This window comes from Salvelinus alpinus, chromosome 6 (assembly GCF_045679555.1).
Source record: "Salvelinus alpinus chromosome 6, SLU_Salpinus.1, whole genome shotgun sequence".
Lineage (NCBI taxonomy): Eukaryota > Metazoa > Chordata > Actinopteri > Salmoniformes > Salmonidae > Salvelinus > Salvelinus alpinus.
In genome coordinates, this window is record NC_092091.1 from 1,212,115 (window position 1) to 1,223,989 (window position 11,875).

Genomic DNA, 11,875 nt, shown 5'->3' on the forward strand with positions numbered 1-11,875 from the left:
TGTGCTTTGGCATATGATTGCTGTAAATAATTGTGTTAGCTAGCATACACCGATGTCATGGTCACATAAGCCACGGCTAACACAGTTGTCTTCATGCTACAGATTTTGCCATCGACAGCCATCAACACTGTTAAGCCCTGCACAACTAACGTGCTGTTTCCCATTTAACAACAGCAGAAATAAATGATGCTCAACTGGGACTACTGGCCGAAGTTATTTATTATGTGAAAACACAACGCATGGAGAGTACATTATACATCTGTTACACCTACACAATTATACTTCCCCTACACACTACCCCCTACACACTACCCCTACACACTACACTCTACCCTACACACTACTACACTCTACCCTACACACTACTACACTCTACCCTACACACCACCCGGTACATACGTATACAACCACTACATACCACGCCCTACACACTACCCCTACACTCTACCCTACACACTACCCCCTACACACTAATACACACTACCCCCTACACAATACCCTACACACTACTACACACTACCCCTACACTCTACCCTACACACTACCCCCTACACACTAATACACACCAGCCGGTACATACGTATACAACCACTACATACCACGCCCTACACACTACCCCTACACTCTACCCTACACACTACTCCCTAAACACTAATACACACTACCCCCTACACAATACCCTACACACTACTACACACTACCCCCTACACAATACCCTACACATTACTACACACTACCCCCTACATACTTATACTACCACTACACACCACCCCCTACACACTACCCCTACAGACTTATGCTACCCCCTACACACTAATACTACCCCCTACACACTAATACTACCCTGTACACACTACCCCCTACACACTAATACTACCCCTACACACTACCCCTACACACTTATACTACCCCATACACACTACCCCCACACACTTATACTACCCCATACACACTACCCTAACACACTTATACTACCCCATACACACTACCCCCTACTACTACCCCCAGACACTACCCCCTGCACACTACCTCCTACACACTAATACTACCATCTACACACTTATACTACCCCCTCCACACTACCCCCTACACACTACCCCTTGCACACTATTCCTTACTCACTTATACTACCCCCTGCACACTTTTTTTTATTTGACCTTTATTTAACCAGGCAAGTCAGTTAAGAACAAGTTCTTATTTACAATGACGGCCTACCAAAAGGCAAAAGACCTCCTGCGGGGACGGGGGCTGGATTAAAAATAAAAAATAAATAACATATACAGTAAATATAGGACAAAAAACACATCACGACGAGAGACAACACAACACTACATAAAGAGACACCATGACACTACATAAAAAGAGACCTAAGACAACACAGCATGGTAGCAACATGGTAGCAGCACAAAACATGGTACAAACATTATTGGGCACAGTCAACAGCACAAAGAGCAAGAAGGTAGAGACAACAATACATCACGCAAAGCAGCCACAACTGTCAGTAAGAGTGTCCATGATTGAGTCTTTGAATGAAGAGATTGAGATAAAACTGTCCAGTTTGAGTGTTTGTTGGTAGACATTTCCGGTCACAACTTGCAGACGTGTTGCTGTGCGTTTTGTTGCCAACCTTACTTTGCTAGCTGACAACTTTACGGTTTTTACTTTTTAATTACCGTTTATATTTTTAGTTTTTCCCTCGCAACGTTTTTTTTTCTTCCATTCAACTGTTTCACTCCGGACGCTTCATCTGGACGTGGTTCGTCAGGACCTCCAACAGCCGAAGCTAAGTAGTAACATTAACATGATGCCTTCGAATTGCAGTACTCATAATATACAGGAAAACGATCGCATTACGGCGAGGATAGCTGTGCTGCAAGCCCAGCTTCAGACGCAATCGTTAGGCAAGGGTAATTTCAGTGTAGGAAAGGATGAAACAGCGTCTGTGCCACCAGTAAGTACAGATAGTAACGTTAGTATAAATCCCCCCGCACGGTCCCCGCAGCCGGACAACTTTCTCATGGCTTCTGGAGGGAAATGCTCAACCGGTGTCGCTCATTCAGCCGACAGAAACTTTCAACCGGTTTTCCCCATTAAGCAGCGAGTCGGAGTCTGAGCCTTCTCTTGTCTCTACTTCTCCCATTATGGGGTCTGAGAGGCCGAAGCCTCCCACCATTAGCTCTGACAAATTGAAAATCCTAGTCAATGGCGACTCCATTAACCGCAGTATAAGACTTAAAACGAATCATCCAGCGATCATACACTGTTTACCAGGGGGCAGGGCTACCGACGTTAAGGCTAATCTGAAGATGGTGCTGGCTAAAGCTAAAACTGGCGAGTGTAGAGAGTATAGAGATATTGTTATCCACGTCGGCACCAACGATGTTAGGATGAAACAGTCAGAGGTCACCAAGCGCAACATAGCTTCAGCGTGTAAATCAGCTAGAAAGATGTGTCGGCATCGAGTAATTGTCTCTGGCCCCTCCCAGTTAGGGGGAGTGATGAGCTCTACAGCAGAGTCTCACAACTCAATCGCTGGTTGAAAACTGTTTTCTGCCCCTCCCAAAAGATAGAATTTGTAGATAATTGGCCCTCTTTCTGGGACTCACCCACAAACAGGACCAAGCCTGGCCTGCTTCAGAGTGACGGACTCCATCCTAGCTGGAGGTGTGCTCTCATCTTATCTACCAACATAGACAGGGCTCTAACTCCTCTAGCTCCACAATGAAATAGGGTGCAGGCCAGGCAGCAGGCTGTTAGCCAACCTGCCAGCTTAGTGGAGTCTGCCAATAGCACAGTCAGTGTAGTCAGCTCAGCTATCCCCATTGAGACTGTGTCTGTGCCTCAACCTAGGTTAGGCAAAACTAAACATGGCGGTGTTTGCCTTAGCAATCTCACTAGGATAAAGACCTCCTCCATTCCTGCCATTATTGAAAGAGATCGTGATATCTCACATCTCAAAATAGGGCTACTTAATGTTAGATCCCTCACTTCAAAGGCAGTTATAGTCAATGAACTAATCACTGATCATAATCTTAATGTGATTGGCCTGACTGAAACATGGCTTAAGCCTGATGAATTGACTGTGTTAAATGAGGCCTCACCTCCTGGTTACACTAGTGACCATATCCCCCGTGCATCCCGCAAAGGCGGAGGTGTTGCTAACATTTCCGATAGCAAATGTAAATTTACAAAAAAAGAAACTGACGTTTTTGTCTTTTGAGCTTCTAGTCATGAAATCTATGCAGTCTACTCAATCACTTTTTATAGCTACTGTTTACAGGCCTCCTGGGCCATATACAGCGTTCCTCACTGAGTTCCCTGAATTCCTATCAGACCTTATAGTCATGGCAGATAATATTCTAATTTTTGGTGATTTTAATATTCACATGGAAAAGTCCACAGACCCACTCCAAAAGGCTTTCGGAGCCATCATCGACTCAGTGGGTTTTGTCCAACATGTCTCCGGACCTACTCACTGCCACAGTCATACTCTGGACCTAGTTTTGTCACATGGAATAAATGTTGTAGATCTTAATGTTTTTCCTCATAATCCTGGACTATCGGACCACCATTTTATTACGTTTGCAATCACAACAAATAATCTGCTCAGACCCCAACCAAGGAGCATCAAAAGTCGTGCTATAAATTCTCAGACAACACAAAGATTCCTTGATGCCCTTCCAGACTCCCTCTGCCTACCCAAGGACGTCAGAGGACAAAAATCAGTTAACCTCTTGACACTACAGGGGGTGCTGTTTCAACTTGGACATTTATCGTTCCCAAATTAAACTGCCTCGTACTCAATTCTTGCTCGTACAATATGCATATTATTATTACTATTGGATAGAAAACAATCTCTAGTTTCTAAAACCGTTTGAATTATGTCTGTGGGTGAACCAGAACTCTTTCTGCAGCGAAATTCATGACAGGAACTGCGAAGGTCTGAAAACGAGGCTCTGTTCTCAGATCAGTTTAAAGCTCTGTATGTATCTTATGGGTCGACATGAACTGCACCCGCCTTCCCCTGGATGTCAGTAACCAATGAGAAGTGGAATGGAGTTTCTACGTAGTTCTCAGAGCTTATAAAAGGCCAAGGAACGAAGGGAGCTCTCTTTTCGACATTCGTCATTACGCAAAGCAAGACCTCAGGATGGCATTTTGAAACGCTCAGTTATCAGCCTTAGATATATCCGTCTGTAATTTAATTCGATATAGTTGTTAGAAACATCATAACGAAGTTATTTTAAACCGAGTTATATCAGTTTATGCGAGTATATTGCTATTTTCGGAATTTCCTTAGTATTGCGTTTTGAGGATTTGGGCATGTTGTGGCCACATAGCTATTGTTAGCTGCTAATTCCGAAGTTGAAGACGACGTTTTACAACCAAGCAACGATTCTTTTGGACAAAGGACACCTTGCCCAAGATTCTGATGGAAGCTCGTCCAAAAGTAAGAGCTATTTATGATGTTATTCCGTATTTATGTGGAAAAATGTAAACGGATTTGTCCGCCATTATTGCGGCACTAGTCTGGCTGTAACGCACACTGTATGTCTCGTAACGTTAATTTTAAAAATCTAACTCAGCGGTTGCATTAATAACTAATGCATCTTTCATTTGCTGTCCAACCTGTATTTTTTAGTCAAGTTTACGATTATTTATTGATTAGATTAGGTGCCTTTCCAAGATGGCGCCGGCCAGAATGCATGACCTGTTGCCACTGATCACATTGTATAACCACGATTTGTGCTGCTAAATATGCACATTTTCGAACAAAACCTATATGCATTGTGTAATATGATGTTACAGGACTGTCATCTGATGAAGTATATCAAGGTTAGTCCAAAATTATATATCTTTTGCTGTATTGTTACGATCGCTAACCTGTGCTGCTGGTAAATTGCTTGTGTTTCTGGCTATTGTGCTAAGCTAATATAATGCTATATTGTGTTTTCGCTGTAAAACACTTAAAAAATCGGACATATTGGCTGGATTCACAAGATGTTGGGCTTTCATTTGCTGTATGCTGTGTATTTTTCAGAAATGTTTTAAGATGAGTAATTAGGTATTTGACGTTGGTCTCTGTAATTATTCTGGCAGCTTCGGCACTATTTCAGATTGCAGCTGCAATGTAGAACTGTGATTTATACCTGAAATATGCACATTTTTCTAAAAAAACATATGCTATACAATAAATATGTTATCAGACTGTCATCTTATGAAGTTGTTTCTTGGTTAGTGGCTATTTATATCTTTATTTGGTCGAATTAGTGATGGCTACTGATGGAGTAAAAAACTGGTGGAGTAAAAAAAGTGGTGTCTTTTGCTAACGTGGTTAGCTAATAGATTTACATATTGTGTCTTCCCTGTAAAACATTTTAAAAATCAGAAATGATGGCTGGATTCACAAGATGTGTATCTTTCATCTGGTGTCTTGGACTTGTGATTTAATGATATTTAGATGCTAGTATTTACTTGTGACGCTATGCTAGGCTATGCTAGTCAGCTTTTTTACTGTGGGGGGTGCTCCCGGATCCGGGTTTGGGAGGAATTAGAGGTTAACCACCTAACTGAAGAACTCAATTTAACCTTGCGCAATACCCTAGATGCAGTTGCACCCCTAAAAACTACAAACGTTTGTCATTAGAAACTAGCTCCCTGGTATACAGAAAATACCCGAGCTCTGAAGCAAGCTTCCAGAAAATTGGAACGGAAATGGCGCCACACCAAACTGGAAGTCTTTCGACTAGCTTGGAAAGACAGTACCGTGCAGTATCGAAGAGCCCTCACTGCTGCTCGATCATCCTATTTTTCCAACTTAATTGAGGAAAATAAGAACAATCCGAAATTTCTTTTTGATACTGTCGCAAAGCTAACTACAAAGCAGCATTCCCCAAGTGAGTATGGCTTTCACTTCAGCAGTAATAAATTCATGAACTTCTTTGAGGAAAAGATCATGATCATTAGAAAGCAAATTACGGACTCCTCTTTAAATCTGCGTATTCCTCCAAAGCTCAGCTGTCCTGAGTCTGCACAACTCTGCCAGGACCTAGGATCAAGAGAGACACTTAAGTGTTTTAGTACTATATCTCTTGACACAATGATGAAAATAATCATGGCCTCTAAACCTTCAAGCTGCATACTGGACCCTATTCAAACTAAACTACTGACAGAGCTGTTTCCTGTGCTTGGCCCTCCTATGTTGAACATAATAAACGGCTCTCTATCCACCGGATGTGTACCAAACTCACTAAAAGTGGCAGTAATAAAGCCTCCCGAAAAAGCCAAACCTTGACCCAGAAAATAAAAAAAAATATCGGCCTATATCGAATCTTCCATTCCTCTCAAAAAAAAATGAAAAAGCTGTTGCGCAGCAACTCACTGCCTTCCTGAAGACAAACAATGTATACGAAATGCTTCAGTCTGGTTTTAGACGCCATCATAGCACTGAGACTGCACTTGTGAAGGTGGTAAATTACCTTTTAATGGCGTCAGACCGAGGCTCTGCATCTGTCCTCGTGCTACTAGACCTTAGTGCTGCCTTTGATACCATCGATCACCACATTCTTTTGGAGAGATTGGAAACGCAAATTGGTCTACACGGACCAGTTCTGGCCTGGTTTAGATCTTATCTGTCGGGAAAGATATCAGTTTGTCTCTGTGAATGGTTTGTCCTCTGACAAATCAACTGTATATTTCGGTGTTCCTCAAGGTTCCGTTTTGGGACCACTATTGTTTTCACTATATTATTTACCTCTTGGGGATGTCATTCGAAAACAAAATGTTAACTTTCACTGCTATGCGGATGACACACAGCTGTACATTTCAATGAAACATGGTGAAGCCCCAAAATTGCCCTCGCTAGAAGCCTGTGTTTCAGACATAAGGAAGTGGATGGCTGAAAACTTTCTACTTTTAAACTCGGACAAAACAGAGATGCTTGTTCTAGGTCCCAAGAAACAAAGAGATCTTCTGTTCAATCTGACAATTAATCTTGATGGTTGTAAAGTTGTCTCAAATAAAACTGTGAAGGACCTCGGCGTTACTCTGGACCCTGATCTCTCTTTTGACGAACATATCAAGACTGTTTCAAGGACAGCTTTTTTTCCATCTACGTAACATTGCAAAAATCAGAAACTTTCTGTCTAAAAATTATGCAGAAAAATGTATCCATGCTTTTGTTACTTCTAGGTGAGACTACTGCAATGCTCTACTTTCCGGCTACCCGGATAAAGCACTAAATAAACTTCAGTTAGTGCTAAACACGGCTGCTAGAATCCTGACTAGAACCCAAAAATGTGATCATATTACTCCAGTGCTAGTTTCCCTACACTGGCTTCCTGTTAAGGCAAGGGCTGATTTCAAGGTTTCACTGCTAATCTACAAAGCATTACATGGGCTTGCTCCTACCTATCTTTCCGATTTGGTCCTGCCGTACATACAATGGGGCAAAAAAGTATTTAGTCAGCCACCAATTGTGCAAGTTCTCCCACTTAAAAAGATGAGAGAGGCCTTTTCATCATAGGTACACTTCAACTATGAAAGACAAAATGAAAAAAAAAATCCAGAAAATCACATTGTAGGATTTTTTATGAATTTATTTGCAAATTATGGTGGAAAATAAGTATTTGGTCACCTACAAACAAGCAAGATTTCTGGCTCTCACAGACCTGTAACTTCTTCTTTAAGAGGCTCCTCTGTCCTCCACTCGTTACCTGTATTAATGGCACCTGTTTGAACTTGTTATCAGTATAAAAGACACCTGTCCACAACCTCAAACAGTCACACTCCAAACTCCACTATGGCCAAGACCAAAGAGCTGTCAAAGGACACCAGAAACAAAATTGTAGACCTGCACCAGGCTGGGAAGACTGAATCTGCAATAGGTAAGCAGGTCCAAGGTGGCTTAGCAGTTCAGACGTCTTTTTCCGTATTGTCGTGTCGTGTCCTGTATATATATATATTTACACCTTTTCTTCGCATATCTTTTATTTATTTTATTATCCAAGAACTCAACTACAAAAGCTTTCCTGCAAAAGCTTTCCTGCAACCCGCTTCACCAATTACAAAAAGTATTACTTACCTCAATCTGAAAATCCATCGTGGAAGCTAGCCAGGGGCTAATTCAGAAGCTAGCCTGAAAGCTAACCAGAAGCTACTCCGATAGCTAGCCAGAAGCTAATCTGTAGCTGCCCCGAAATTAGCCGGTTTGCTGGCTAGCGTTGGTGTTTCAGCTGCCCACGTTTTGTGGTCATCAGCTATTCCTTTAGCTCGATAATCTACCGGCACTTTTGTGCAACGCGACTCGGACCGGAGCATTCCGGGACTTTTTTTCTTTTTCTCTCAGTTTCCCCGGATTCCAGCCGCAGGCTCTGGACACCTGCACCTTGATTTCGCAGCTAGCTAGCTGCATACCGTGTGACTACTGGCTTACGTCGACCCCGGAGCAAACTCAAATCATGCTGGAGCTAGCCAGCTAAGGAGTTCCATCACCATCCGGACCCGTTTCTTTTGTTGCTGCTGCAGATACGGAACCCCACCGGGCCTTCACGACTGACTGCCGCGACTGACTGCCGACGTTATCTGCCCGAGGGATTTATCCAACCGGCACCTCCGTCCCGACGTTACCTGAACGCTCATCTGAGGCCCGCTAGTCGTTAGCTGTCTTATCGGCTGCTATCTGAACAAAACCCCACTACACGGAACCTACCGACGGAAACGCACGAGGTATCTACAAACAGACCTCCATCCTATGCTGCTACCGATAGCCATATACCTGGCCAGCTGTCTGGATCGCCACGACCCCAACCAACCTCTACTCACTGGACCCTTATTGATCACTCGATTAAGCATGCCTCTCCTTAATGTAAATATGCCTTGTCCATTGCTGTTCTGGTTAGTGTTTATTGGCTTATTTCACTGTAGAGATTCTAGCCCTGCTCTCTATACCATATCCAACCTCTCAGTTCCACCACCCACATATGCGATGACATCACCTGGTTTCAATGATGTTTCTAGAGACAAGATCTCTCTCATCATCACTCAATACCTAGGTTTACCTCCACTGTATTCACATCCTACCATACCTTTGTCTGTACATTATTCCTTTAAACTATTTTATCGCCCCCAGAAACTTCCTTTTACTCTCTACTCTAGTAGCTCTAGGCGACCAATTCTCATAGCTTTTAGCCGTACCCTTATCCTACTCCTCCTCTGTTCCTCTGGTGATGTAGAGGTGAATCCAGGCCCTGCAGTACCTGGCTCCACTCCTATTCCCCAGGCGCTCTCTTTTGATGACTTCTGTAACCGTAATAGCCTTGGCTTCATGCATGTTAACATTAGAAGCCTCCTCCCTAAGTTTGTTTTGTTCACTGCTTTAGCACACTCTGCCAACCCGGATGTCTTAGCCGTGTCTGAATCCTGGCTTAGAAAGACCACCAAAAATTCAGACATTTTCATCCCCAATTACAAGATTTTCAGACAAGATAGAACGGCCAAAGGGGGCGGTGTTGCAATCTACTGCAAAGACTGCCTGCAGAGTTCTGTTATACTATCCAGGTCTGTTCCCAAACAATTTGAACTTCTACTTTTAAAAATCCACCTCTCTAAAAACAAGTCTCTCACCGTTGCCGCCTGCTATAGACCACCCTCTGCCCCCAGCTGTGCTCTGGACACTATATGTGAACTGATTGCCCCCCATCTATCTTCAGAGCTCGTGCTGCTAGGCGACCTAAATTTGAACATGCTCAACACCCCAGCCACCCTACAATCTAAGCTTGATGCCCTCAATCTCACACAAATTATCAATGAACCTACCAGGTACCACCCCAATTCCGTAAACACGGGTACCCTCATAGATATCATCCTAACAAACTTGCCCTCCAAATACACCTCTGCTGTTTTCAACCAAGATCTCAGCGATCACTGCCTCATTGCCTGCATCCGTAATGGGTCAGCGGTCAAACGACCTCCACTCATCACTGTCAAACGCTCCCTGAAACACTTCAGCGAGCAGGCCTTTCTAATCGACCTGGCCGGGGTATCCTGGAAGGATATTGATCTCATCCCGTCAGTAGAGGATGCCTGGTCATTTTTTAAAAATGCCTTCCTCACCATCTTGAATAAGCATGCCCCATTCAAGAAATTTAGAACCAGGAACAGATATAGCCCTTGGTTCTCTCCTGACCTGACTGCCCTTAACCAACAGAAAAACATCCTATGGCGTTCTGCATTAGCATCGAACAGCCCCCGTGATATGCAACTTTTCAGGGAAGCCAGAAACCAATATACACAGGCAGTTAGAACAGCCAAGGCTAGCTTTTTCAAGCAGAAATTTGCTTCCTGCAACACAAATTCAAAAAAGTTCTGGGACACCGTAAAGTCCATGGAGAATAAGAACACCTCCTCCCAGCTTCCAACCGCTCTGAAGATAGGAAACACTGTCACCACCGACAAATCCACTATAATTGAGAATTTCAATAAGCATTTTTCTACGGCTGGCCATGCTTTCCACCTGGCTACCCCTACCCCGGACAACAGCACTGCCCTCCCCTCTGCTACTCGCCCAAGCCTTCCCCATTTCTCTTTCTCCCAAATACAGTCAGCTGATGTTCTTAATGAGCTGCAAAATCTGGACCCTTACAAATCAGCCGGGCTAGATAATCTGGACCCTTTCTTTCTAAAACTATCTGCTGAAATTGTTGCCACCCCTATTACTAGCCTCTTCAACCTCTCTTTCGTGTCGTCTGAGATCCCCAAAGATTGGAAAGCAGCTGCGGTTATCCCCCTCTTCAAAGGGGGGGACACCCTTGACCCTAACTGCTACAGACCTATATCTATCCTACCCTGCCTTTCTAAGGTCTTCGAAAGCCAAGTCAACAAACAGATTACCGACCATTTCGAATCACACCACACCTTCTCCGCTATGCAATCTGGTTTCAGAGCTGGTCATGGGTGCACCTCAGCCACGCTCAAGGTCATAAACGATATCGTAACCGCCATCGATAGGAAACAATACTGTGCAGCCGTATTCATTGACCTGGCCAAGGCTTTTGACTCTGTCAATCACCACATCCTCATTGGCAGACTCGACAGCCTTGGTTTCTCTAATGATTGCCTCGCCTGGTTCACCAACTACTTCTCTGATCGAGTTCAGTGTGTCAAATCGGAGGGTCTGTTGTCCGGGCCTCTGGCAGTCTCTATGGGGGTGCCACAGGGTTCAATTCTTGGACCGACTCTCTTCTCTGTTTACATCAATGATGTCGCTCTTGCTGCTGGTGATTCTCTGATCCACCTCTACGCAGACGACACTATTCTGTATACTTCTGGCCCGTCTTTTGACACTGTGTTAACAACCCTCCAGGCGAGCTTCAATGCCATACAACTCTCCTTCCGTGGCCTCCAACTGCTCTTAAATACAAGTAAAACCAAATGCATGCTCTTCAACCGATCGCTGCCTGCTCCTGCCCGCCTGTCCAACATCACTACTTTGGACGGCTCTGACTTAGAATATGTGGACCACTACAAATACCTAGGTGTCTGGTTAGACTGTAAACTCTCCTTCCAGACCCACATCAAACATCTCCAATCCAAAGTCAAATCTAGAATTGGCTTCCTATTCCGCAACAAAGCATCCTTTACTCATGCTGCCAAACATACCCTTGTAAAACTGACCATCCTACCAATCCTCGACTTCGGTGATGTCATTTACAAAATAGCCTCCAAAACCCTACTCAATAAATTGGATGCAGTCTATCACAGTGCCATCCGTTTTGTCACCAAAGCCCCATATACTACCCACCACTGCGACCTGTACACTCTCGTTGGCTGGCCCTCGCTTCATACTCGTCGCCAAACCCACTGGTTCCAGGTCATC